Here is a 25,760-nt window from a genome sequence, read left to right as displayed (position 1 = left end):
AGGGAGGGCTTCAGGTTTATGGATAATTGGGATTTGTTCTAGGGAAGATGGGATCTGTTCCAACGGGACGGTTTACACCTGAACTGGAGGGGTACTGACATTCTTGCAGGAAGGTTTGCTAATGCTGCTCGGGGGGGGGGGGGGGGGGTTTAAACTAAATTTGCAGGGGGAGGGGATCCAGAATGAGAGAGAGGATAGCGAGATGGAGGGTAGAGGACAGGTAGGAACTACACAATTTTGGAACATTAATATGAATGGAGAGAGGAGAAATGGGTTAAAAATCCTATATCTGAATGCACGGAGTGTCAGGAATAAGGTAGGCGAGCTTGAAGCTCAGATACGAATGGGTAAGTATGATGTTGTTGGGATAACGGAGACGTGGCTGCAGGGAGATCAGACCTGGGAAATGAATTTTCAAGGGTATACATGCTATCGTAAGGACAGGAAGGTGGGCAGAGGGGGTGGGGTGGCCCTGTTGGTGAGGAATGAGATTCAATCCCTTGCAAGGGGGGACATTGAATCAGGAGAAGTAGAGTCAGTGTGGATAGAACTGAGGAACTGTAAGGGCAAAAAGACCCTAATGGGTGTTATCTACGGGCCTCCGAACGGTGGCATGGATATTGGGTGCAAGCTGAATAGTGAGTTAATGTTAGCATGTGGCGAGGGTAATGTCACAGTAGTTATGGGGCATTTCAATATGCAAGTGGACTGGGAAAATCAGGCTGGTACTGGACCCCAGGAAAGGGAGTTTATGGAGTGCCTCCGGGATGCATTCTTGGAGCAGCTGGTACGAGAGCCGACCAGGGAGAGGGCTATTCTGGATTTAGTGCTGTGTAATGAGCAGGATTTGATAAGAGAACTCGAAGTAAAGGAGCCATTGGGAGGTAGTGACCATAACAAGTTTTTATCTGCAATTGGAGAGGGAAAAGGGCAAATCAGAAGGGTCAATTTTGCAGTTGAACAAAGGAGACTATGGAGCCATGAGGGTGGAGCTGGCTAAAGTTGACTGGGCGGGCATCCTAGCAGAATTGTCAGTGGACTAGCAATGGCAGGTATTCTTGGGTATAATGCACAAGGTGCAGGATCAGTTTATTCCCCAGAGAAGGAAAGACTCAAAGAGGGGAAAGGGGCCACCGTGGCTGACAAAGGAAGTCAGAGATAGCATTGTGTTAAAAAGGAAGAAGTACGGCAGAGCCAAGCTGAGTGGGAAGATAGAAGATTGGGAAATTTTTAAGGGGCAGCAGAATTTAACTAAAAAGGTAATTCGGGAAGAAAAAATGAGGTACGAAGGCAAGCTAGCCAGGAATATTAAGGAGGATAGCAAAAGCTTTTTTAGGTATGTGAAGGGAAAGAAGTTAGTTAGGAACAATGTTGGGCCCTTGAAGACCGAATCGGGTGAAATTATTACGGGAAACAGGGAGATGGCAGTCGAATTTAATAAGTACTTTGGATCTGTCTTCACGGGGGAAGACGTAAGAAATCTCCCAGAGGTAAGGATGGACAAAAGGCAGAGGGTGACAGAGGAACTGAAGTGGATTGACATTAGGAAAGAAATGGCGATGGGTAGACTAATGGGGCTGAAGACTGACAAATCCCCAGGTCCAGATGGTCTGCATCCCAGGGTACTAAAGGAGGTGGCGCTAGAAATTGTGGATGCATTGGTGATCATTTTCCGATGTTCCTTAGATTCGGGGTCAGTTCCTGAGGATTGGAGAATGGCTAATGTTATCCCACTTTTTAAGAAAGGAGGGAGGGAGAAAACGGTGGACTATCGTCCAGTTAGCCTAACATCTGTGGTGGGGAAGATGCTAGAGTCCATTATTAAGGATGAAATAGCAGCATATTTGGATAGCAATGATAGGATTGGGTCGAGTCAACATGGATTTACCAAGGGCAAATCATGCTTGACTAATCTACTGGAGTTTTTTGAGGGTGTAACCAGGAAAATAGACGAGGGAGATTCAGTGGATGTTGTATACCTCGACTTTCAGAAGGCATTTGATAAAGTGCCGCACAGGAGATTGGTGGGTAAAATTAGGGCTCATGGAATTGGGGGGCGGGTATTAATATGGATAGAAAACTGGTTGGCGGATAGGAAACAAAGGGTAGGGGTGAGTGGATGTTTCTCAGAATGGCAGGCCGTGACTAGTGGGGTGCCACAGGGCTCGGTGCTGGAACCGCAGCTGTTTACGATCTATGTTGATGATTTAGATGAAGGCATTGTGAATAACATTAGCAAGTTTGCTGATGATACAAAGTTGGGTGGCAGTGCGACATGTGTAGAGGAAGTTAGGAGAATTCAAGGTGATTTGGATAGGTTGGGTAAGTGGGCAGATACTTGGCAGATGAAGTTTAATGCGGATAAGTGTGAGGTTATCCACTTTGGGAGCAGGAACAGGAGGGCGGATTATTATCTGAATGGTGTGGAGTTAGGTAAGGGGGAAATACAAAGGGATCTAGGATTCCTTGTTCATCAGTCACTGAAAGTGAATGAGCAAGTGCAGCAGGCGGTGATGAAGACTAATGGAATGTTGGCCTGTATTACAAGGGGAATTGAGTACAAAAGCTAAGAGATTCTTTTGCATTTGTACAGGGCCCAGGTGAGACCACTCCTGGAGTATTGTGTACAATTTTGGTCTCCAGGGTTAAGGAAGGGTATCCTGGCTATAGAGGGCGTGCAGCGTAGGTTTACAAGGTTAATTCCAGGGATGTCGGGACTGTCTTATGCTGAGAGGTTGGAGAGACTGGGATTGTACACGCTGGAATTGAGAAGATTGAGAGGGGATCTGATTGAAACATACAGGATTATTAAGGGATTGGACAAGATAAAGACAGGAAATATGTTCCAGATGTTGGGGAAGTCCAGGACCGGGGGCATGATTTAAGAATAAGGGCTAGGCCATTTAGGACAGAGGTGAGGAAAAACTTCTTCTCCCAGAGGGTTGTGAATTTGTGGAATGCACTGCCTCAGAGGGCAGTGGAGGCCAATTCTCTGGGCACTTTCAAGGAGCTAGATAGGTTTCTTATAGATAGGGGAATCAAGGGATATGGGGACAAGGCAGGAACAGGATATTGATTGTTGAGGATCAGCCGTGATCTCAAAATGGCGGTGCAGACTCGAAGGGCCGAATGGTCTACTTCTGCTCCTATTGTCTATTGTATCTTCTACCTGATGGGAGAGGAGAGAAGAGAGAATGTCCCGAGCTCCCACTTCCATGCCAATTCAATCCGCTTTCCCATTCTCACACCGACCTCACATCCTTGGATCCTTGACTACCCCCTCTCTACAGGTGAGGCCCAACACAAACTCAAGGGATGACACCTCACATGCCGCCTGGGTGGCCTACACCTCATGGCAGGAACAACCTTGGGTAACCCTTACCTTCAGAGGGTCGTTTCTCCCTCCGCCCCCCCACCCGCTCTCCCTCCGATCCAATTTTTGTCCCCTTTCTCTCGTCACGCCGTCTCCATCTTTCTCTCTTGGTGATCTTTATAGACGACCTGGATGGGGAAGTGGAGGGGTGGGTTAGTAAGTTTGCGGATGACACGAAGGTCAGGGGTGTTGTGGATAGTTTGAAGGGCTGTCAGAGCTTACAGAGGGACATAGATAGGATGCAAAGTTGGGCTGAGAAGTGGCAGATGCAGTTCAACCCAGATAAGTGTGAAGTGGTTCATTTTGGTAGGTCAAATATGTTGGCAGGATATAATCTTAATGGTAGGACTCTTGGCAGTGTGGAGGATCAGAGGGATCTTGGGGTCCGAGTCCATAGGACGCTCAAAGCGGCTGCGCAGGTTGACTCTGTGGTTAAGAAGGCGTATGGTGTATTGTCCTTCATCAACCGTGGAATTGAATTTAGGAGCTGAGAGGTATTGTTGCTGCTGTATAGATCCCTGGTCAGACCCCACTTGGAGTACTGTGCTCAGTTCTGGTCGCCTCACTACAGGAAGGATGTGGAAGCCATAGAGAGGGTGCAGAGGAGATTTACAAGGATGCTGCCTGGATTGGGGAGCATGCCTTACGAAAGCACGTTGAGGGAACTCGGCCTTTTCTCCTTGGAGAGACGGAGGATGAGGGGGGACCTGATATAAGATGATGAGAGGTATTGATCGTGTGGATAGTCAGAGGCTTTTCCCCAGGGCTGAAATGGTGGCCACAGGAGGACACAGGTTTAAGGTGCTGGGGAGTAGGTACAGAGGAGATGTCAGGGGTAAGTTTTTTACTCAGAGAGCGGTGAGTGTGTGGAATGGGCTGCCGGCAACGGTGGTGGAGGTGGATACGATAGGGTCTTTCAAGAGACTGTTGGATCGGTACATGGAGCTGAGAAAAATAGAGGGCTATGGGTAAGCCTGGTAATTTCTAAGGTAGGGACATGTTCAGCACGGCTTTGTGGGCCGAAGGGCCTGAATTGTGCTGTAGGTTTTCTATGTTTCTGTGTTCATCACCCCCTTCCCTGGTTCCATTTGCCCAGCACACACTCACTCACACTCACACTCACACTCACACTCACACACTCACACACATACACTCACACACACACACACAGTTCACCCACATGCTTCTAGCCCCTGACCCTATCTGGTTTGGTTCAATCTGCCATACACCTCTCCCCTCGTGGTTCCCATTCTCCCCTCCAACGCTCATCGGAATCCAGCACAGGTAGCCCGCGGTGATCTCCCTGCTGCCGCCTTCAGAGTCCAACCCCACCCACACCTACCCACCCACCTACCCCCTCCAAACCTACCTAGCCCCTCAACTTACCCACCCCACCGATCCCACCCCCTCCTGACCCATCCACCCCCTCCCGACCCACCCCCTCCCACGCACACCCCACCCCCATCTCCCGACCCATCCCCCCCGACCCGCCCACACGCCTCCCCGACCAACCCACCCACACTCCCTGACCCACACACCCCCCTCCCAATACACTCACCCACCCCGACCAACCCACACCCCCTCCCATCCACACCCCACCCCGGACCCAACCCGCTCCCAACACCCACCCCCTCTGACCAACCCACCCACCACCCCAAATCTACCCACCCACCCCCCAACCTACCACCCTACCACCCACCCTCCCCACCCCCAACCTACCACCCACCCTCCCCACCCCCAACCTACCCACCCACCCCTCAACCTACCCCCCACCGCCAACCTACCACTGAACCCCCAATCTACCCACCCAGCCACCCCACCCCCAACCTACCCCCACACCCCCAACCCACCCACCCACACCCCCAACTTACCCACCCACCCCCCCAACCTACCCCACACTCCCCAACCCACCCCCCAATCTACCCCTCCACCCCACCCCCACTAACCTACCCCCACCCCCCAACTTACACCCCCCACCCCCAACCTACCACCCACCCCCCTAATCTACATACCCCCCATTACCTACCCATCCCACCCTGCCAACCTACCCACCCACCCTGCCAACCTACCCCCCACCCCCCAATCTACCCACCCACCCCCCAACCTACCCCCACCCCCCAACCTACCCCCACCCCCCAATCTACCCCCCACCCCCCAATCTACCCACCCACCCCCATCTACCCCCCACCCCCCAACCTACCCCCACCCCCCCAATCTAACCCCCACCCCACCAATCTACCCCCAAAACTACCCCCCACCCCGCAATCTAACCACCCACACCCCCAACCCACCCACCCACACCCCCAACTTACCCCCCCACCCCCCCAACCTACCCCACACTCCCCAACCCACCCCCCAATCTACCCCCACCCCCCCAACCTACCCCCACACCCCCAATCTAACCCCCACCCCACCAACCCACCCACCCACACCCCCCTTACCCACCCACCTACCACCCCCAATCTACCCCCCACCCCACCAATCTACCCGCAACGCACCCCCCACCCCCCCAACCTACCACCAACCCCCCTAATCTACACCCCCCCAACTTACCCACCCATCCCACCAACCTGCTTACCCATCCACCCTGCCAACCTACCCACCACCCACCTCCCCCAATCTACCCCCCACCCCCCCACCTCGTTATTTTTCTCTGTCTGCCTGCATCTATCACTCTGGAGACACAAAGAGGCTGCAGATACTGGAACCTGGAGCAACTCACTCAGTTGCTCCAGCTCTTTGCGGATTCATCATCCATTTATCATTCACCTGCCAGGGTCTCTCTCAACTCCACCCCTCCCCGTTCCCCCGTCCTCTCCCCTGTCCCCCACCCCGTCCCCTCCCCTGCTACCCCATTTCCCTCCCCCGCCCCCCCCCCCCAGTCCCCTCCCTTACCTGTCACCTGACGCCGTGGGGTTTCGACCTGAACCATCGACAGTTCCCTTCCTCCCACCGATGCTGCGGGACCAGCAGGTTGCCTGTTGTGCTGGAATGAGCTCAGTTGTTTCTACGTAGACCAAACGATGACTCAGTGACCTAAATGGCCTCCTCCTGCTTCGTAAAGTATGATTTGATTTTAACAGTGAGACCGTGCAATTAAACGGGCTTGCTTTGTGATAATTAGAGAAAATATTGGGCATAGCCAGCAGGTCATGTAGTAGCCGTTGGGGAGGATGTTGCCAGCCTCTCCTTACGTCCCACTGCCGTCTGGCAAGCGGTACCGGAGCATCCAGGCCAGAACTACCAGACTGTACCACAGTTTTTTGTCCCCCAGGCTGTCGGGCTCCTGAATACCCTGGAGACAGTCTCAGACAAATGCCGCGTCAAAAGCCCTGGTTTGCACAACGGCGCATAAGAACTTTGGCCGCTGCTGAACATGTTTAGTGCAACACACTGAGTTCTGTATTTTTTTCATCTAACTCGGTTTTGCACTAATTTTGTATCCTGTATATACCGTCTTTTGTACTATTGGTGCTTGCACCATTTTTTTGTCTGCGTTTATTGTACGTCTTCTGTTCTATGTATGTCCTCTGTTGTGTGAGTCTGGGGGAAACGACATTTCGTTCCTCCTTACAGCATACGGGTAAATGACGGTAAAGTAACTTGAACTTGGTTCAGTCTCCTTATCCCAGACAAGGGGAACGACACTGCTCCAACTCCACGAATGGATGGACTAAATTGCACGCCAGACAGTCACGTCCGGGACAATCTCAGGAAGTGATCGAGTTTAAGAGCCGCGAGGTAATGATGCAGCTCTACAAAACTCTGGTTAGACCACGCTTAGAGGATTGTGTCCAGTTCTGGTCGCCTCATTATAGGAAGGATGTGGAGGCGTTGGAAAGGGTGCAGAGGAGATTTACCAGGATGCTGCCTGGTTTGGAGAGTATGGATTATGAGGAGACACTAAGGGAGCTCAGGCTCTAATCTTTGGAGAGGAGGAGGATGAGGGGAGACATGATAGAGGTGTACAAAATATTAAGAGGAATAGATAGAGTGGACAGCCAGCACCTCTTTCCCAGGGCACCAATGCTCAATACAAGAGGGCATGGCTTTAAAGTAATGGGTGAGAAGTTCAAGGGAGATATCAGAGGGAGGTTTTTTACCCAGAGGGAGTTTGGGGCATGGAATGCGCTGCCTGGGGGGGTGGTGGAGGCAGGTACATTGGTCAAATTCAAGAGATTGTTAGATAAGCATATGGAGGAATTTAAAATAGAGGGATATGTGGGAGGAAGGGGTTAGATAGTCTTAGGCGAGGTTTAAAGGTCGGCACAACATTGTGGGCCGAAGGGCCTGTATTGTGCTGTACTGTTCTATGATTCAATGAAGTGACCCTGGCCAAGACATTTCAGAGGACCCAAGTATTGGTGCCAATAAAATAGAATATACATGTGATGGGCTGGTGCAGACCACTGGCAGGGACCAGCTGAGCTACTGGACATTGTGTGTACTCCAGAGATAGCAAGGACGCGAGGCGCAGGGTTTAAAACAAAACTGGTTTATTTGTCACAGATCCGGAATGCCAAAACACCAACTCATATGGGTTCCTAAACTAACTGTGCAAGTGGCAAGGTTCAGTCCTGGTAGTGAGGAGCAGTCCCAGTAACTGTAGAATCCTACACCGGCAGTGGTGGGTAAATATCCAAAGTACAGCTTACTTAAAACTTTTCAATGTGAATTTGCTGGTGTTTTAGCAGCTGGGAGGACTGAGTGAATCCCTTCCCACACTCAGTGCAGGTGAATGGCCTCTCCCCGGTGTGAACGTACCGATGTTTCAGCAAGTGGGACGACTGAGTGAATCCCCTCCCGCACTCTGGGCAGGTGAAGGGCCTCTCCCCAGTGTGGACCCGCCGGTGTATCGCAAGGTTGAACGAGCGGGTGAACCCCTTCCCGCACTCGGAGCAGGTGAACGGCTTCTCCCCGGTGTGGATTCGCTGGTGATTGACCAGGTACGACGACTGGGTGAAGCCCTTGCCGCACTCGGAGCAGGTGAACGGCCTCTCGCCGGTGTGGACCCGCTGGTGAGCCAGCAGCTGGGAGGGGCAAATGAATCCCTTCTCACACACGGAACAGGTGAAGGCCCTCTCCTTCGTGTGAGACGCCTGGTGTGCCAGCAGTTGGGACGAATCCTCGAATCCCTTCCCGCACTTGGAGCAGGTGAAGGACTTCTCCCTGGTGTGGACTTGCTGGTGTCTCAGAAGGTGGGACGAGCGAGTGAACCCCTTCCCACACCTGGAGCAGGTGAAGGGCTGCTCGCTGCTGTGAACCTGCTGGTGCCTCAGGAGGTGCCAGGAACACGTGAAGCCCTTCCCGCACACCGAGCAGGTATACGGCCTCTCCCCGGTGTGGACCTGCTCGTGCCTCAGCAGGTGGGATGAACTAGTGAGCCCTTTCCCACACCTGGAGCAGGTGAAAGAGCGCTCCCTGGTATGGACCTGCCGGTGCCTCAGTAGGTGGGATGAACACGTGAACCCCTTCCCGCACGTCGAGCAGATGAACGGCCTCTCCCCAGTGTGGACCCGCTGGTGTATCCGCAGCTGCGAGGATCGAGCGAATGTCTTCCCGCATGCCAAGCAGGTGAACGGCCGCTCCCCGGTGTGAACTGGCTCATGCCTCAGCAGGTGCGAGGAACAAGCGAATTCCTTCCCACACACGGGGCAGGAGAACGGCTTCTCCCCATCGTGAACTTGCTGGTGCGTCACCGGGTCAGATGACATCGTGAGTCCCTCCTGCACTTGGACGTCCTGGTGTGTTCTCCTGGCACGGAATCAATGCTGTTCTAACAAGAGCAGAGAAACAAAACAGCACTTTATTCCAGATACAAAACAGATTATAACAACAGAAAACAGAAAAAATATTAAGAGGAATAAGAGTTCGGAATTAAGAGGATCGAGTTTAAGAGCCACGAGGTAATGATGCAGCTCTACAAAACTCTGGTTAGACCACACTTGGAGTACTGTGTCCAGTTCTGGTCGCCTCATTATAGGAAGGAGGCGTTGGAAAGGGTGCAGAGGAGATTTACCAGGATGCTGCCTGGTTTAGAGAGTATGCATTATGAGGAGAGACTAAGGGAGCTAGGGCTTTACTCTTTGGAGAGGAGGAGGATGAGAGGAGACGTGATAGAGGTGTACAAAATATTAAGAGGAATAGATAGAGTGGACAGCCAGCGCCTCTTTCCCAGGGCACCAATGCTCAATACAAGAGGGCATGGCTTTAAAGGGTGGGAAGTTCAAGGGAGATATCAGAGGAAGGTTTTTCACCCAGAGAGTGGTTGGGGCATGGAATGCGCTGCCTGCGGCGATGGTGGAGGCAGGTACATTGGTCAAATTCAAGAGATTACTAGATGACGCTCAAAGCGGCTGCGCAGGTTGACTCTGTGGTGAAGGCATACGGTGTATTGTCCTTCATCAATCGGGAAATTGAATTTAGGAGCCGAGAGGTAATGTTGCAGCTGTATAGGTCCCTGGTCAGACCCGACTTGGAGTACTGTGCTCAGTTCTGGTCGCCTCACTACAGGAAGGTTGCGGAAGCCATAGAAAGGGTGCAGAGGAGATTTACAAGGATGCTGCCTGGATTGGGGAGCATGCCTTATGAAAGCAAGTTGAGGGAACTCGGCCTTTCCTCCTTGGAGTGACAGAGGATGAGGGGGGCGACCTGATAGAGGTGTATAAGGTGATGAGAGGCATCGATCAGGTAGATAGAGGCTTTTTTCCCCAGGGCTGAAATGGTGGCCACAAGAGGACACAGGTTTAAGGTGCTGGGGAGTAGGTACAGAGATGTCAGGGGTAAGTTTTTTACTCAGAGTGGTGAGTGTGTGGAACGGGCTGCCGGCAACGGTGGTTGAGGCGGATACGATAGGGTCCTTTAAGAAACTTTTGGATAGGTACTTGGAGCTTAGAAAATTAAAGGGCTATGGGTAAGCCTAGTAATTTCTAAGGTAGGGACATGTTCAGCACAGCTTTGCGGGCCGAAGGGCCTGAATTGTGCTGTAAGTTTTCTATGTTTCTATAAGCATATGGAGGAATTTAAAATAGAGGGATATGTGGGAGAAAGGGGTTAGATAATCTTAGACGAGGTTTAAAGGTCGGCACAACATTGTGGGCTGAAGGGCCTGTATTGTGCTGTAGTGTTCTGTGTTCTAGATGCACAGTTTTCCAGTTGGGATGGGGAATAACTTCTTTTCCAACTGCTATGTTGCTTATATCTAACCATTCCTTCAAAGACTTTTGGATAATTTACAAGATTTCTCTGAAAATCTCACCACTACACTGAACACGTCGTTGGTTTCTCCTTGCTGTGGCTGGTGTGTGTCTCTGCCACACTCAGTGCTCTTGTACACTCTCACACTCAGCGTTGTGAGTCTCTCTGCCCTCCCGGTTTGTAATCTCATCTCCTCTTCCACAATACCGATGAACTGAGCGACGTTGCAGATCTGAGGTGATGTTTACCTTGACGTTCCTACACACAAATCCCCTGCTTGTTCTGCCCTACAAAACAAAACGAGTTACAAGATAGGTTCAGGACAGCAAGAAAGAATCCTAGTTCATTCTGTGAGCTTCACTCCGATCTGAACATTGGAGCTTTGATTGAACTCCAGAGACTTGAGCAGATGACACCACCGTTGTAGGCCGTATCTCAAACAGCGATGAGGCGGAGTACAGGAAGGAGATAGAGAGCTTAGTGGAATGGTGTCATGACAACAACCTTTCCCTCAATGTCAACAAAAGAGTTGGTCATTGACTTCAGTAAAGGGGGCGGTGTACATGCATCTGTCTACGTCAACGGTGCTGAGGTCGAGAGAGCTTCAAGTTCCTGGGAGTGAACATCACCAACAGCCTGTCCTGGTCCAATCACATTGACCCCATGGCCAAGAAAGCTCACCAGCGCCTCTATTTCCTCAGGAGGCTAAAGAAATTTGGTATGTCGCTTTTGACTCTCACCAACTTTTACTGATGCACCACAGAAAGCATCCTATCCGGATGCATCACGGCTTGGTATGGCAACTGCTCTGCCCAGGACCGCAAGAAACTGCAGAGAGTTGTGGACACAGCCCAGCGCATCATGGACACCAGCCTCCCCTCCTTGGACTCTGTCTTTACCTCTCGCTGCCTTGGTGAAGCAGCCAGCATAATCAAAGACCCCACCCACCCGGGTCATTCTCTCTTCTCTCCTCTCCCATCAGGCAGAAGATACAGGAGCCTGAGGGGACGTACAACCAGGCTCAAGGACAGCTACTACCCCACTGTGATAAGACTACTGAACGGTTCCCTTTTACAATGAGCTGGACTCTGACCTCACGATCTACCTTGTTGTGACCTTGCACCTTATTGCACTGCACTTTCTCTGTAGCTGTGACACTTTACTCTGTACTGTCATTGTTTTTACCTGTACTACCTCAATGCACTCTGTACTAACTCAATGTAACTGCACTGTGTAATGAATTGACCTGTACGAACAGTTTGCAAGACAGGTTTTTCACTGTACCTCGGTACAAGTGACAATAATAAACCAATACCGATACCCCAACGCAGTTGCCGAGAGACATTCACTATTGGTAAGTGGCTCCTTTTGACAAGATTCACTCAGCTCGGACCTCACAAGTGGACCCCTCACAAATTGGGATTTTATGTTCGGGGACACAAGAGTGATTTTGGAGATCGGGGGGGGGGGGGGCTTCAGCTTCACATATTGACGGGAGAAGTGCTTCTGAGGAGTGGAGAGTATAAAAAAGATGGCTTTGTGTGCAGAGTAACGAGGAGATGGCTCCGGGACCAGTGGACACCAGGTTTAAATAGTTCTGCAAAATAATCCAAGGCGGTGCCAGCGTTTTGGCGCTGCAAGATCTCCTTTGTTTTGTCTCTCTCTCTCTCTCTCTCTCTCTGTCTCCCCCTCTCTCTCCCAATGCTCTCCCGGCTACCGGATCGAACACCCGACCAGGCGGCGACGCTGTGGCCCTTCCCCCGGCAGAGACATCGCCTTTGCCCCCGCTCCAGCCTCCTCTCCCCGCACAACTGAAAACTCCATTCACCCAGCTCGACTGAAGGCTCCTCCGTTCGGAAGCCGGAACCAGCTCCTCCCGCCGCAGAACCGCACCTCCCGTCTGCATTAAAACAGGACAATCCCAGAGCAGGAGGGACAAGCGGCTGAGCACAGCGGGGCGGGCAGCAGCGGTCCCGGCAGAGGGGGAAATCGTGTCGGGCCCTGCGTCAGATTTTGCTCAAGGCCCGGGACCCAGACCGGGGGGGGGGTGGAGGGGGAGGAGAGAGGGAAGTGGGAGGGGAGAGAGGAGGAAGGGGAGGGCCAGGGGAAGGGTGAGGGGGGAAGGCGGAGGGGGGGTGAGAAGGGGGAGAGGGGAGAAAGGAGGGGAGAGAGGAGGAGGAGGAGGAGGAGGGGGGAGGAGGAGGAGGGGGGAGGAGGAGGAGGAGGAGGAGGGGGGAGGAGGAGGAGGAGGGGGAGGGGGGGGAGGAGGGGGAGGGGGGGGAGGGGGGGGAGGAGGGGGAGGGGGGGGGGAGGAGGAGGAGGAGGGGGAGGGGGGAGAGGAGGGGAGGAGGAGGAGGAGGAGGGGGAGGGGGGAGAGGAGGGGAGGAGGAGGGGGAGGAGGGGGGGGAGGAGGGGGAGGAGGGGGAGGGGGAGAGGAGGGGAGAGGAGGGGGAGGGGGAGAGGAGGGGGAGGGGGAGAGGAGGGGGAGGGGGAGGGGGAGAGGAGGGGGAGGGGGAGGGGGAGAGGAGGGGGAGGGGGAGAGGAGGGGGAGGGGGAGGGGGAGAGGAGGGGGAGGGGGAGAGGGAGGGGGAGAGGGAGGGGGAGAGGAGGGGGATGGGGAGAGGGGAGGGGGGAGGGGAGGGGGAGAGGGGAGGGGAGAGGGGAGGTGAGGGGGAGAGGGGAGGGGAGAGGGGGAGGGGAGGGGGGGGGGAGGGGGAGGGGGGGAGGGAGAGGGGGAGGGGGGGGAGGGGAGGGGGGGAGGGGAGGGGGGAGAGGGGGGGAGGGGAGGGGAGGGGAGAGGGGGGGAGGGGAGGGGGAGGGGAGAGGGGGGGAGGGGAGGGGGGGAGAGGGAGGAGGGAGGGGAGGGGGGAGGAGGGAGGGGAGGGGGGAGGGGGAGGGGGGAGTGGGTAGGAAGGGGGGAGGGGGAGTGGGAAGGGGGGAGAGGGAGGAGGGGGGAGGGGGAGAGGGAGGAGGGGGGGAGGGGGAGTGGGAAGGGGGGAGAGGGAGGAGGGAGGGAGAAGGGGGAGAGGGAGGGAGGGGAGGGGGAGGGAGGGAGGGGTGGGGAGGGAATGGGGGAGGGAGCGTGGGGGAGAGGCGGGGGTGTCTGGTGGGAGGGGAGAAAGAGCAGTGAGGGAGCCGGGACTGCTCCATGACGTCCCGTGAAGTTTCTGCAGGTCCGCACTGGATCCAAAGCCCCACCTCGGGGCCAAACACCACAGCCCGGGTGTGGATAAACCCCCCGCCCCGGCGCTCCGGTCCCACCTGCCGGCGGGAGCCGTGCGTGGGGAAGGTCCCGTCCTTGGGACCACACGCTCCGTGCAAACACAGGGAACTCCACCCGCTGTAATCCGGGGGCGGAACTGACAGCGGGGGGAGAGGCTGGTGGGGGGTGGGGGGTGGGGGGGGGGTCAGCCACTGGAATCCGCAGCAACAGACAGTCGGCTGGAGGAACTGGGCCGCCTGAGCGGCGTCTGTGGGAGGGAAGGAAGCGCCGACACCCTGCACCGGGGGTGGGGAGGCGAGGCGGCGGGTGTGAAGAGGACGGAGGGGAGAGGGGGGGAGGGGAGAGGAAGGGGGAGGGAGAGGAAGGGGGGGAGGGAGGGGATGGGGAGCAGAGGGAGGGAGGGGTGGGGAGGGGAGGGGGGTGGAGTTTGGAGACAGTGGCAGGTGGATGGTGGATGGGAGCAGACAGAGAAAAAATGAGAGACAGATGGGGGAGGTGGGGAGCGGAGGGGGAGGAGAAGGGGTAGGAGGAGGAGAGAAGGGGGAGGAGGGAGGGGAGGAGGAGGGAGAAGGAGGTGGTGGGGGGAAGAGGAGAGGAAGGAGAGGGGAGGGGGAAGAGGAAGGGGGAGAAGGAGATAAGATCAGATTTCTTTATTAGTCACATGTACATCGAAACACACAGTGAAATGCATCCTTTGCGTAGAGTGTTCTGGGGGAGCGGCTGGAGACAGAGGCTGGAAGGTGGGAAGTGCAGACACAAGATGGTCAATTGGTTTATTTACCGAGGTACAGCGAAAAACTTTGTTTTGCATTGGTCTTGGCTCACTCAACTTATCCTCATAAGACATGCTCTCCAATCCAGGTAATATCCAGATATTCTCCTCTGCACCCTCTCTAAAGCTTCCACATCCTTTCTACAATGAGGCGACCAGAACTGAACACAATACTCCAAGTGTGGTCTGACCAGAGTTCTATAGAGCTGCAACATCACCTCGCGGATCGTGAACTCAATACCCCGACTAATGAAGGCCAACACTCCATATGCCTTCTTAACACCCCTATTGACCTGCGTGGTACTTGGGAACCATTCAATAGTCTTATAACAGCGGGATAGAAGCTGTCCTTGAGCCTGGTGGTACGTGCTTTCAGGCTTTTGTATCTTCTGCCCGATGGGAGGGGGGAGAAGAGAGAATGTCCAGGTTGGGTGGGGTCTTTGATTATGTCAGCTGCTTTACCAAGGCAGCTGGAAGTGTTGACAAGAGTCCAAGGAGGGGAGGCTGGAATCCATGATGCACTGGGCTGTATCCACAACTCTCTGCAGTTTCTTGTGGTCCCGGGCAGAGCAGTTGCCATACCAAACCGTGATGCATCCAGGTAGGATGCATTCTCTGGTGCATTGATAAAAATTGGTGAGTGTCAAAGGGGACACGCCAAATTTCTTTCGCCTTCTGAGGAAGTAGAGGCACTGGTGATCTTTCTTGGCCGTGGTGTCTCCGTGGTTGGACCAGGACAGGCTATTGGTTAGGGTTAGGGTTAGGGTTAGGTTCACTCCTAGGATCATGAAGCTCTCAACCCTCTCGACCTCAGCACCATCGATGTAGACAGGTGTATGTACACCGCCCCCTTTCCTGAAATCAATGACCAGCTCTTTTGTTGACATTGAGGGAAAGGTTGTTGTCATGACACCATTCCACTAAGCTCTCTATCTCCTTCCTGTACTCCGCCTCATCGCTGTTTGAGATACGGCCTACAACGGTGCTATCATCTGCAAACTTGTAGATCGAGTTAGAGCAGAATCAGGCCACACGGCCATGAGTGTATAGGGAATCGAGTCGGGGGCTGAGGACGCAGCCTTGTGGGGCACCAGTGCTGAGAATAATCGTGCCAGAGGTATTGCTGCCTATCCTCACTGATTGCGGTCTGTTATTCAGAAAGTCTAGGATCCAGCTGCAGAGGGAGGTGTTGAGTTCCAGGTCTTGGAGTCTGATGACAAATTTGCTTGGAATTATAGCATTGAACTCTCACTACAGGACTGAACATGCCTTGTGCAGTTTAAGAACAGGTACTGCCTTAAATTCACTACAGAGGCCTGAAGCCAGATCACCGATATCACTTGTATCAGGTACGGGGGATGTTGGGGGACGGAGAATCTTGCATCAAAACCTCACTTAAGAGCTACCAGGACCAGCATCAACGTGCAAGGTTACAAACACTTCTGTCTTCAGCTTCACATCCTTGCCTGGATAACATTCGCCAACTCAAGTGAGGCACTTCGGCAGACCCTGGGGGAAATACTTTGAAGAGTACGATGCAGGGAGAAGTTAAATTGGGACCAAACGTTGTTAGCGAGCACCCATAAAACTTAGGCCAGGCACAGTGGTGTAGCGGTTAGCGTAACGCTATTACAGCACCAGTGACCCGGCTGCTGTCTGTAAGGAGTTTGTACATTCTCCCCGTGTCTGCGTGGGTTTCCTCCGGGTGCTCCGGTTTCCTCCCACATTCCAAAGACGTACGGGTTAGGAAGTTGCGGGCGTGCTACGTTGGCGCCGGAAGCGTGGCGACACTTGCGGGCTGCCCCCCCTGAACACTCTACCAAAAAAAGATGCATTTCACTGAGTCTCGATGTACGTGTGACTAATAAACTCATCTTGGAGGGAAGATGGGCAGTACAAAGAGGTGAGAGGGAGGGAGGGGGTGAGGCGGGGCTGGTAGGTGCTCGATGGAACCGAGGTGAAGTGGGAGATGAGGGGCAGATGGGGGCAGGTTGGGAAGGGTGGACGTTAGAGACAGAAGCTGGTGGGTGACAGGTGAAATCTTGCTCCTACTCTTTCCGAACACTTGGACTAATATCCCTTTCAGTGTGTTTTACCCTGGTGCCTCGTACTTTCGAGGGAAACAAAACAACACAATTTCAATCCTGGTGGAAATGGCAGTTTATTCACACGCACGCATGCGCACGCACGCACGCACGCACTCTCTCACACACACACACACACACACACACACACACACACACACACACAGAGTCAGGCATGCAATACTTAGACTGTAACTCTCCATCCCAGTCCACGGGGAGAACGCACAAACTCCTTACAGACAGCGGCTGGAATTGAACCCGGGCCGCCGGTGCTGTAATAGCGTTATGCCAACCGCTACACTACTGCGCCTGCCCGCGACACTCTCAGTCCTGATGCAGGGTCTTGACCCAACGGGGAGACCACCCCTTTGCCTGACTCGCTGAGTTCCCCCAGCGAAAGGCAAACTGCTGGAGGAACTCAGCAGGCCAGGCATCACTACACTACATCAATGACTGGACTGGTGCCGACTCCTGCAGAACTCGTCAATGTTGTCACCTTCCACCCCAAGCACAAATAGACTTGGACCATTTCCGGCACCTCTCTCCGTTTCCTGGATTCTGTCCCTGTCTCAGCAGACAAATTATCCACTGACATTCGACATAAAGCCATTGACCCCACCCCCTCCCACCCCGTATCTTGTGAGGACACCGTCCCTTTCTCTCAGTTTCTGCACAGCAAACCAACCTTTTGCGATTCATGCTCAAGAACTCCAGAGTCCCTCTGCACAACAACAGCAGGCTGCAATCTTTCACCATTTAAAGGATAATCTGATCTATTTTTCCTCCTGAAGTGGACAACGTCGCATTTACCAACAGTGTACTCCATCTGCCAGACCCTTGCCCACTCATTTAACCTATCGATATCTCTCTGCAGACTCTCCGCATCCTCTGCTACATCTATTTCTTGGTTTATTGCTTGTGCCTCTGTAACGTTATTATTTGGTGGCCTAGAGACAACTCCCACAAGTGAATTTTTCCCCTTTACTATTCCTAAGGGCAGGCGTAGCGGTTAGCGCGATGCTATTACAGCGCCAGCGACCTGGGTTCAATTCCGGCCGCTGTCTGTAAGGAGTTTGTAGGTTCTTCCCGTGTCTGCGTGGGTTTCCTCCAGGTGCTCCGGTTTCCTCCCACATTCCAAAGACGTACAGGTTAGGAAGTTGTGGGCAATGCTATGTTGGCACCAGAAGTGTGGTGACACTTGCGGGCTGCCCCCCAGGACACTCTATGCAAAAAGGTGCATTTCACTGTGTGTTTTGATGTACATGTGACTAATAAAGAAATCTTGTCTTGTCCCCACGGTGTCTATCCTCAAGGTGAGGCCTTCAGGGCACCTGAGACGGCGGCCTTTTTCAGGAAACAGTGCTTCCCCTGTGCTGTGGGTGACGGAGACCTCACACACTCCAATTTCCCCACTTCCGCCCTCATCCCCTTTCTCCCCAACACCAACTCCCACCCCCCCCCCCCCCGCCCCACCCTCCCGAGTCCCCTTTTGTTCCCCTCCCACAACTGGTTCCATTTACCCACCTTGTTCTCAGATTCCAGCATCGTTGAGACCCCTGCACCTTATTGTCTGCCTGCACTGCACTTACCTTGTAACTGGAGAACCATATTCTGTGTTCTGTTACTGCTTTTCCCTTGTACTACCTCAATGCGGTGAAATGATCTGTATGGATGTCACGGCTTGGTACGGCAACTGCTCTGCCCAGGACCGCAAGAAACTGCAGAGAGTTGTGGACACAGCCCAGCGCATCAAGGACACCAGCCTCCCCTCCTTGGACTCCTCTCGCTGCCTTGGTGAAGCAGCCGGCATAATCAAAGACCCCACCCACCCGGGTCATTCTCCCTTCTCTCCCATCAGGCAGAAGATACAGGAGCCTGAGGGCACGTACCACCAGGCTCAAGGACAGCTTCTATCCCACGGTGATAAGACTATTGAACGGTTCCCTTATACGATGAGATGGACCCTGACCTCATGATCTACCTTGTTGTGACCTTGCACCTTATTGCACTGCACTTTCTCTGCAGCTGTGACACTTTACTCTGTACTGTTATTGTTTTTACCTGTACTACATCAATACACTCTGTACTAACTCAATGTAACTGCACTGTGTAATGAATTGACCTGTACGATCGGTATGCAAGGAAAGTTTTTCACTGTACCTCGGTACAAGTGACAATAATAAACCAAGACCAATGCAAAACGAAGTTTTTCACTGTGCCTCGGTAAATAAACCAATTGACCATCTTGTGTCTGCACTTCCCACCTTCCAGCCTCTGGCTCCACCTGCTCCTCTGTTTTTGTGTCTCTCCCCTTATTGGTCTTGGTTTATTATTGTCACTTGTACCGAGGTCCAGTGAAAAACGTGTCTTGCACACCGATCGTACAGGTCAATTCATTACACAGTGCAGTTACATTGCGTTACACTCCTCCTCCCCCCTCTCCTCCCCCCTCTGCAGTCTGGGTAGTGCAGCGGTTAGTGTAACGCTATTACAGCACCAGCGACCCTGGTTCAATTCCCGCCGCTGTCTGTAAGGAGTTTGTATGTTCTCCCCGGGTCTGCGTGGGTTTCCTCTGACATTCCAGAGACGTACAGGTTAGGAAGTTGTGGGCGTGATATGTTGGCACCGGAAGCGTGGCGACTCTTGTGGGCTGCCCCCAGAACACTCTACGCAAAAGATGCGTTTTACTGTGTGTTTCCATGTACATGTGACCAATAAAGATATCTTAACATGGAGCTCGTGCTAGATGGTGGGAAAGGGCTGACTGGCCTCACTTTTGACCCATTCTGAATCCAACTAACCACACGTTTCTGCAACTAATCACCACGCTGCAGGGTGTCGCTAAACTGGGAGCCGGTGCGTATTCCTGCCGTGCACATCCACAGGTGGAGGATCGCTCAACAGCAAAAGTCCTGCAGGAAACTAGGGGGGAAGCTCTTCACCCACAGAGTCCAACAACGTGGAACGTGTCACCACACGGAGAGACAGGAACGCATTGAATGGGAAGCCGAAGGAGCACAGAGCTCGTGGAGCTGCTGCCTCACATTCCAACATCCTGGGTTGACCAGGTTCAATCCCGACCTTGGGTGTTGACTGTGTGGAGTTTGCACCTTCTCCCTGTGACTGTGTGGGTTTCCTCCCACATCCCGAGAGGTGTGGGCTGAAAGGTTATTAAAGTCCTGTAAATTATCCCTAATGTGTGGGTGATTAGTAGAATCTGCTGGTGGTGGGGGTGAAGCAGGGTGTGGTCAATGCAAATGTGGGCAGAATTTTAAAAATGTATTAATGTAGGATCAGAGTAAATGACTGGTTGATAATCAGTGCAGACTCAGTGAGTCAAAGGGCCCATTTCTGTGCTGCATCTCTCTATAAGCAGGGTGGCGCTGGAGCGTGGCGACGAGTTGCAAGCTGCTCTCTGCAGAGCCACTCATTCCCCTCACTATAATTGTTTCACACTTTGAAATTTAAACTCTATGTCACTAACTATTACTAATAATGTTCTTTTAAATCTTCTTACAGGGTTGGCGATCTTCCGACCTCCAGGAACGACTACGAAGCGGACCCGACTCCCGGACCCAGAGGGAAACGACCAGCGCAGCCTCGGATGCGCTACGTCCACGTGGAAGCCTCCGCAGGGCAAGGAGACGTCCCCACGGAGACCCCCTCGCCGAGACCCGACTCCCGGACCCCACCGGAGCACCAGACGCCGAACCTGGCTCCTGGACCCCAACGGAGCTCCCGATGCCGAGAACCGACCTGTGGAGGACGAGTCACAAGGCCCGACCCGATGCGAGGCCCGACCAGCCGGGGCACAACATCAGGACCCCTCCAGATCGGAAGCCCGAACCTACGGAGCACCCAGGGCCGAGTCGCGTTGCCGACGCACCTGAGATGACCCCACTTACCTGCTGAGGCAGCTCACACCTCTCCAGGAGGCTTAAACCTGTGGAAGCAACAACTTACCTCACAAGACAGGAGAATCCACTCCAGGTCTTCCAAGGCTGCTCACTGGCAGTCACTCATAATCAGAGACCCCACCCACCCGGGACATTCTCTCTTCTCTCGTCTTCCATCGGGTAGAAGATACAGGAGCCTGAGGGCGCGTACCACCAGGCTCAAGGACAGCTGATACCCCGCAATTATAAGACTATTGAACGGTTCCCTTATACAATGAGGTGGACTCTGACCTCACGATCTACCTTGTTGTGACCTTGCACCTCATTGCATTGCACTTTCTCTGTTGCTGTGACACTTTAGTCTGTACTGTTATTGTTTTTACCTGTAATACATCAATACACTCTGTACTAACCCAATGTAATGACACTGTGTAATGAATTGACCTGTACGATCAGAATGCAAGACAAGTTTTTCACTGCACCTCGGTATAAGTGACAATAAGAAACCAATACTACTTTGAGTATTCACACTCGGTGAGATGGGAGGAGGCTGGTGTGGAGCAGAAACACTGGAAGGCACCAGATGGGCTGAATGGCCTCTCTTTCTGCTGTTCATTGTGTGCATTGCAGAGACAGGAAGGGCCTTAAATAAAGTGTTTCAAACAGAACTGCTTTATTTTAAAATCACAGATACAGAACATTGAACTCTAGCTTAGTTAAAGAGATTACAAAAGAAAATCAAATGTGCCCAATGACCAGGGTTCAATCCTGGGCGAGATCAGCAGCATCGACAGAATCCGACCCCCGTGAACACCTGAAACTCTTGTGAATTTGTGCTAGATTTCAGTAGCAGTGATGGGTGTATATTGAGCATACAACATGTTTAATCTTGCTCCGCAGTGTGAATTCGCTGGTGTTTCAGAAGATCAGATGACCAAGGGCATCACTACACGCACTCAGAGCAAGCAAACAGCATCTCCACAGTGTGAACTTCCTGGTGCATCACCAGACTGGATGACGTAGTGTATCCCTTCCCACATGTAGGGCAGGCAAAGGGCCTCTCCCCAGTGTGAACTTGCTGGTGTGTCAGCAGCTCAGATGACTGAGTGAATCCCTTCCCTCACTCAGGGCAGTTGAATGACCTCTCCCCGGTGTGAACTCTCTGGTGTCTCAGCAAATGAGACGACCGAGTGTATCCCTTCCCGCACTCGGAGCAGGTGTACGGCCTCTCCCCGGTGTGAACCCGCTGGTGTCTCAGCAGCTCAGACGACCCAGTGAATCCCTTCCCGCACTCAGCACAGGTGTACGGCTTCTCCCCAGTGTGAATTCGCTGGTGTGTCATCAGGCTGGATAACTGAGTGAATCCCTTCCCGCACTCGGAACAGATAAACGGCCTCTCCCTGGTGTGAACTCTCTGGTGTGTCAGCAAATGGCATGAATGAGTGAATCCTTTCCCGCACTCGGAGCAGATGAACGGCCTCTCCCCGGTGTGAACCCGCTGGTGTGTGAGCAAATAGGATGAATGAGTGAATCCCTTCCCGCACTCAGAGCAGATGAATGGTCTCTCCCCGGTGTGAACTCTCCGGTGTGTCAGCAAATGGGATGACTGAGTGAATTCCTTCCCGCACTCAGAGCAGGTGTACGGCCTCTCCCCGGTGTGAACCCGCTGGTGTGTCAGCATCACAGATGAATGAGTGAATCCCTTCCCACACTCAGGGCAGATGAACGGCCTCTCCCCGGTGTGACCTCTCTGGTGTGTGAGCAAAGTGGACAAGTGAGTGAATCCCTTCCCACACTCGGAGCAGGTGTACGGCTTCTCCCCAGTGTGAACTCGCTGGTGCGTTGTCAGGGCAGATAAGTGAGCGAATCCTTTCCCACATGTTGAGCAGGAGAATGGCCTCTCCCCAGTGTGAACTCGCTGGTGATTCATCAAGTTGTTTGACTGACTGAATCCCTTCCCGCACGTTGAGCAGATGAACGGCCTCTCCCCCGTGTGAACTCTCCGGTGTGTCAGCAAATGGGATGACTGAGCAAAGCCCTTCCCACACTCGGAGCAGGTGTATGGCTTCTCCCCGGTGTGAACTCTCTGGTGCGTCAGCAAATTGGATGACTGAGTGAATCCCTTCCCACATTCGGAGCAGGTGTATGGCTTCTCCCCGTTGTGAAGCTGCTGATGTGTTATCAGGCTGGAAAACTGAATGAATCCTTTCCCACATGTTGAGCAGGAGAACGGGCTCTCCCCAGTGTGAACTCGCTGGTGTTCCTGCAAGTGGGATGACTGAGCAAAGCCCTTCCCACACTCCGAGCAGGAGAATGGACTTTCCCTGGAGTGAACTCGCTGGTGCGTCATCAGGCTGGATACTGAGCCAATCCCTTACCACACGTTGAGAAGGAGAATGGCCGCTCCCCAGTGTGAACTTGCTGGTGTGTCAGCAGGTGGGTTCACTGAAGGAAGCCCTTCCCTCACTCAGTGCAGATACACGGCCTCTTCTCTGGGAATTTGTTGGTGCATCAGTAACTGGAATGACTAAGTGACTCCCTTCCCACACTCAGAGCAGATGAACGGCCTCTCCCCAGTGTGAATTTGCTGATGTTGTGTTTGAGATTCCCATAAACAAATCCTCTGCTTGTTGTATCCTGTAAAAGAAATTTACAAAAGTCATCAATAGGTACAGGACAGTATTTCAGCTGAGATTTTAGTCTCTGTAGCGAGCTGTTATAATAATGACAAACACAAGCTTGAGGAACAACGTCATCTTCCATCTGGGAACATTGCAGCATCCAGACTGGCATCAAACTCTCTGGTTGTCTTTCCATCTATAATCAGAATGGGCCATTTCTGCCACTTCCCTTTGTTCTACCCGTTGCCTCCCTCACCTACTCTGCCACTGAAATTCAATGTGTTTTCTGTCTTTCACTGTTAAAAGGGGCATCAAACCCAAAACATTCCCTCTCTCTGCAGATGGAGGCACAAGAGACTGCAGATGCTGGAAATCTGAAGCAATACATAAGGGAGCTGGAGGAACTGAAAGTGGGTCAGGCAGCATCTATGGAGGGAAATGGACGGTCAATGCTTTGGGTCTTGGTGTTGGACGTGGTGATTGTATTGGTGTTGGTTTATTATTGTCACTTGTACTGAGGTACAGTGAAAAATGTGTCTTGCATACCGATGGTACAGGTCAATTCATTACACAGTGAAGTTCCATTGAGTTAGTACAGAGTGCATTGAGGTAGTGCAGGTAAAAACAATAACAGTACAGAGTAAAGTGTCACAGCTACAGAGAAAGTGCAGTGCAGGTAGACAATAAACCGCAAGGTACCTTGGTGAAGCAGCCAGCATAATCAAAGACCCCACCCACCTGGGTCATTCTCTCTTCTCCCCTCTTCCATCGGGCAGAAGATACAGGAGCCTGAGGGCACGTACCACCAGGTTCAGGGACAGCTACTACCCCACTGTGATAAGACTATTGAACGGTTCCCTTATACAATGAGATGGATTCTGACCTCACGATCTACCTTGTTGTGACCTTGCACCTTATTGCACTGCACTTTCTCTGTAGCTGTGAAACTTTACTCTGCACTGTTATTGTTTTTACCTGTACTACCTCAATGCACTCTGTACTGACTCAATGTAACTGCACTGTGTAATGAATTGACCTGTTTGAACAATATGCAAGACAAGTTTTTCACTGTACCTCGGTACAAGTGACAATAATAAACCAATACCAATACCAAGCCGAATGCCGCAGCGCAGTGCCGAGAGACATTCACTGTTTGTAAGTGGCTCCTTTTACCAAGATTCACTCAGCTCGGACCTCACAAGCGGACGCAGAGTTGGGAATTTATTTTCGCGGACACATACGAGTGATTCCGGAGATCGGGGGCGGGTTCAGCTTCACATATTGACGGGAGAAGTGCTTCTGAGGAGTGGAGCGGATAAAAAAGATGGTTTTGTGTGCAGAGTAACGAGGAGATGGCTCCGGGACCAGTGGACACCAGGTTTAAATATTTTTGCAAAATAATCCAAGGCGGTGCCAGCGTTTTGGCGCTGCAAGATCTCCTTCGTTTTGTCTCTCTCTCTGTCTCTCTCTGTCTCCCCCTCTCTCTCCCAATGCTCTCCCGGCTGCCGGATCGAACACCCGACCGGGCGGCGACGCTGTGGCCCTTCCCCCGGCAGAGACATCGCCTTTGCCCCCGCTGCAGCCTCCTCTCCCCGCACAACTGAAAACTCCATTCACCCAGCTCGACTGAAGGCTCCTCCGTTCGGAAGCCGGAACCAGCTCCTCCCGCCGCAGAACCGCACCTCCCGTCTGCATTAAAACAGGACAATCCCAGAGCAGGAGGGACAAGCGGCTGAGCACAGCGGGGCGGGCAGCAGCGGTCCCGGCAGAGGGGGAAATCGTGTCGGGCTCTGCGTCAGATTTTGCTCACGGCCCGGGACCCAGATCTGGAGGGGAGGGGGAGCAGTGGGAGGGCGGAGGGGAGAAGGAAAGGGGATCATAGTGGGAGGAGGGGAGGAGTAGGAGGGTAGGAGAGGGAGAGGAGGCAGAGGGAAGGAGGGAGGGCTGAGGTGAGGGGAGAGGAGAAAGAGGAGTGAGAGAGCCGGGACTGCCCCAACATGACGTCCCGTGAAGTTTCTGCAGGTCCGCACTGGATCCAAAGCCCCACCTCGGGGTCAAACACCACAGCCCGGGTGTGGATAAACCCCCCGCCCCGGCGCCCCGGTCCTACCTGCCGCCGGGAGCCGTGCGTGGGGAAGGCCCCGTCCTTGGGACCACACGCTCCGTGCAAACACAGGGAACTCCACCCGCTGTAATCCGGGGGCGGAACAGACCGCGGGGGCAGAGGCTGAGGGGAGAGGCTGGGGGTGGGGGGAGAGGCTGGGGGTGGGTAGGGGGGCGGGGGAAGAGGCTGGGCGTGGGGGAGGGTTGAGGGGAGACACTGGGGGTGGGGGAGACGGCGGGGGGAGATGCTGGGGTGAGGGGAGACACGACGGGGTGGGGGGGGGGTGGTCAGCTACTGGAATCCGCAGCAACAAACAGTCGGCTGGAGGAACTGGGCCGCCTGAGCGGCGTCTGTGGGAGGGAAGGAAGCGCCGACACCCTGCACCGGGAGTGGGGAGGGGAGGCGGCGGGTGTGAAGAGGACGGAGGAGGAAGGAGGAGCCCGGGGTGATTGGTGGACGGAGAAAGGTGAGAAGATGACTGGCAGGTTGC

At 53.5% G+C, this 25,760-nt stretch overlaps 2 pseudogenes; one reads left to right on the top strand and one right to left on the bottom strand.

Annotated features, from left to right (window-relative positions):
- Positions 1-25,760, top strand: part of LOC127576418 (zinc finger protein 850-like) — a 93,281-nt pseudogene that overhangs the window by 34,990 nt on the left and 32,531 nt on the right.
- On the bottom strand, positions 7,853-25,383 carry LOC127576627 (zinc finger protein 850-like; annotated as a pseudogene).

Source organism: Pristis pectinata, chromosome 12 (genome assembly GCF_009764475.1).
Source record: "Pristis pectinata isolate sPriPec2 chromosome 12, sPriPec2.1.pri, whole genome shotgun sequence".
NCBI lineage: Eukaryota > Metazoa > Chordata > Chondrichthyes > Rhinopristiformes > Pristidae > Pristis > Pristis pectinata.
This window is presented reverse-complemented; position numbering and strand designations above follow the sequence as displayed.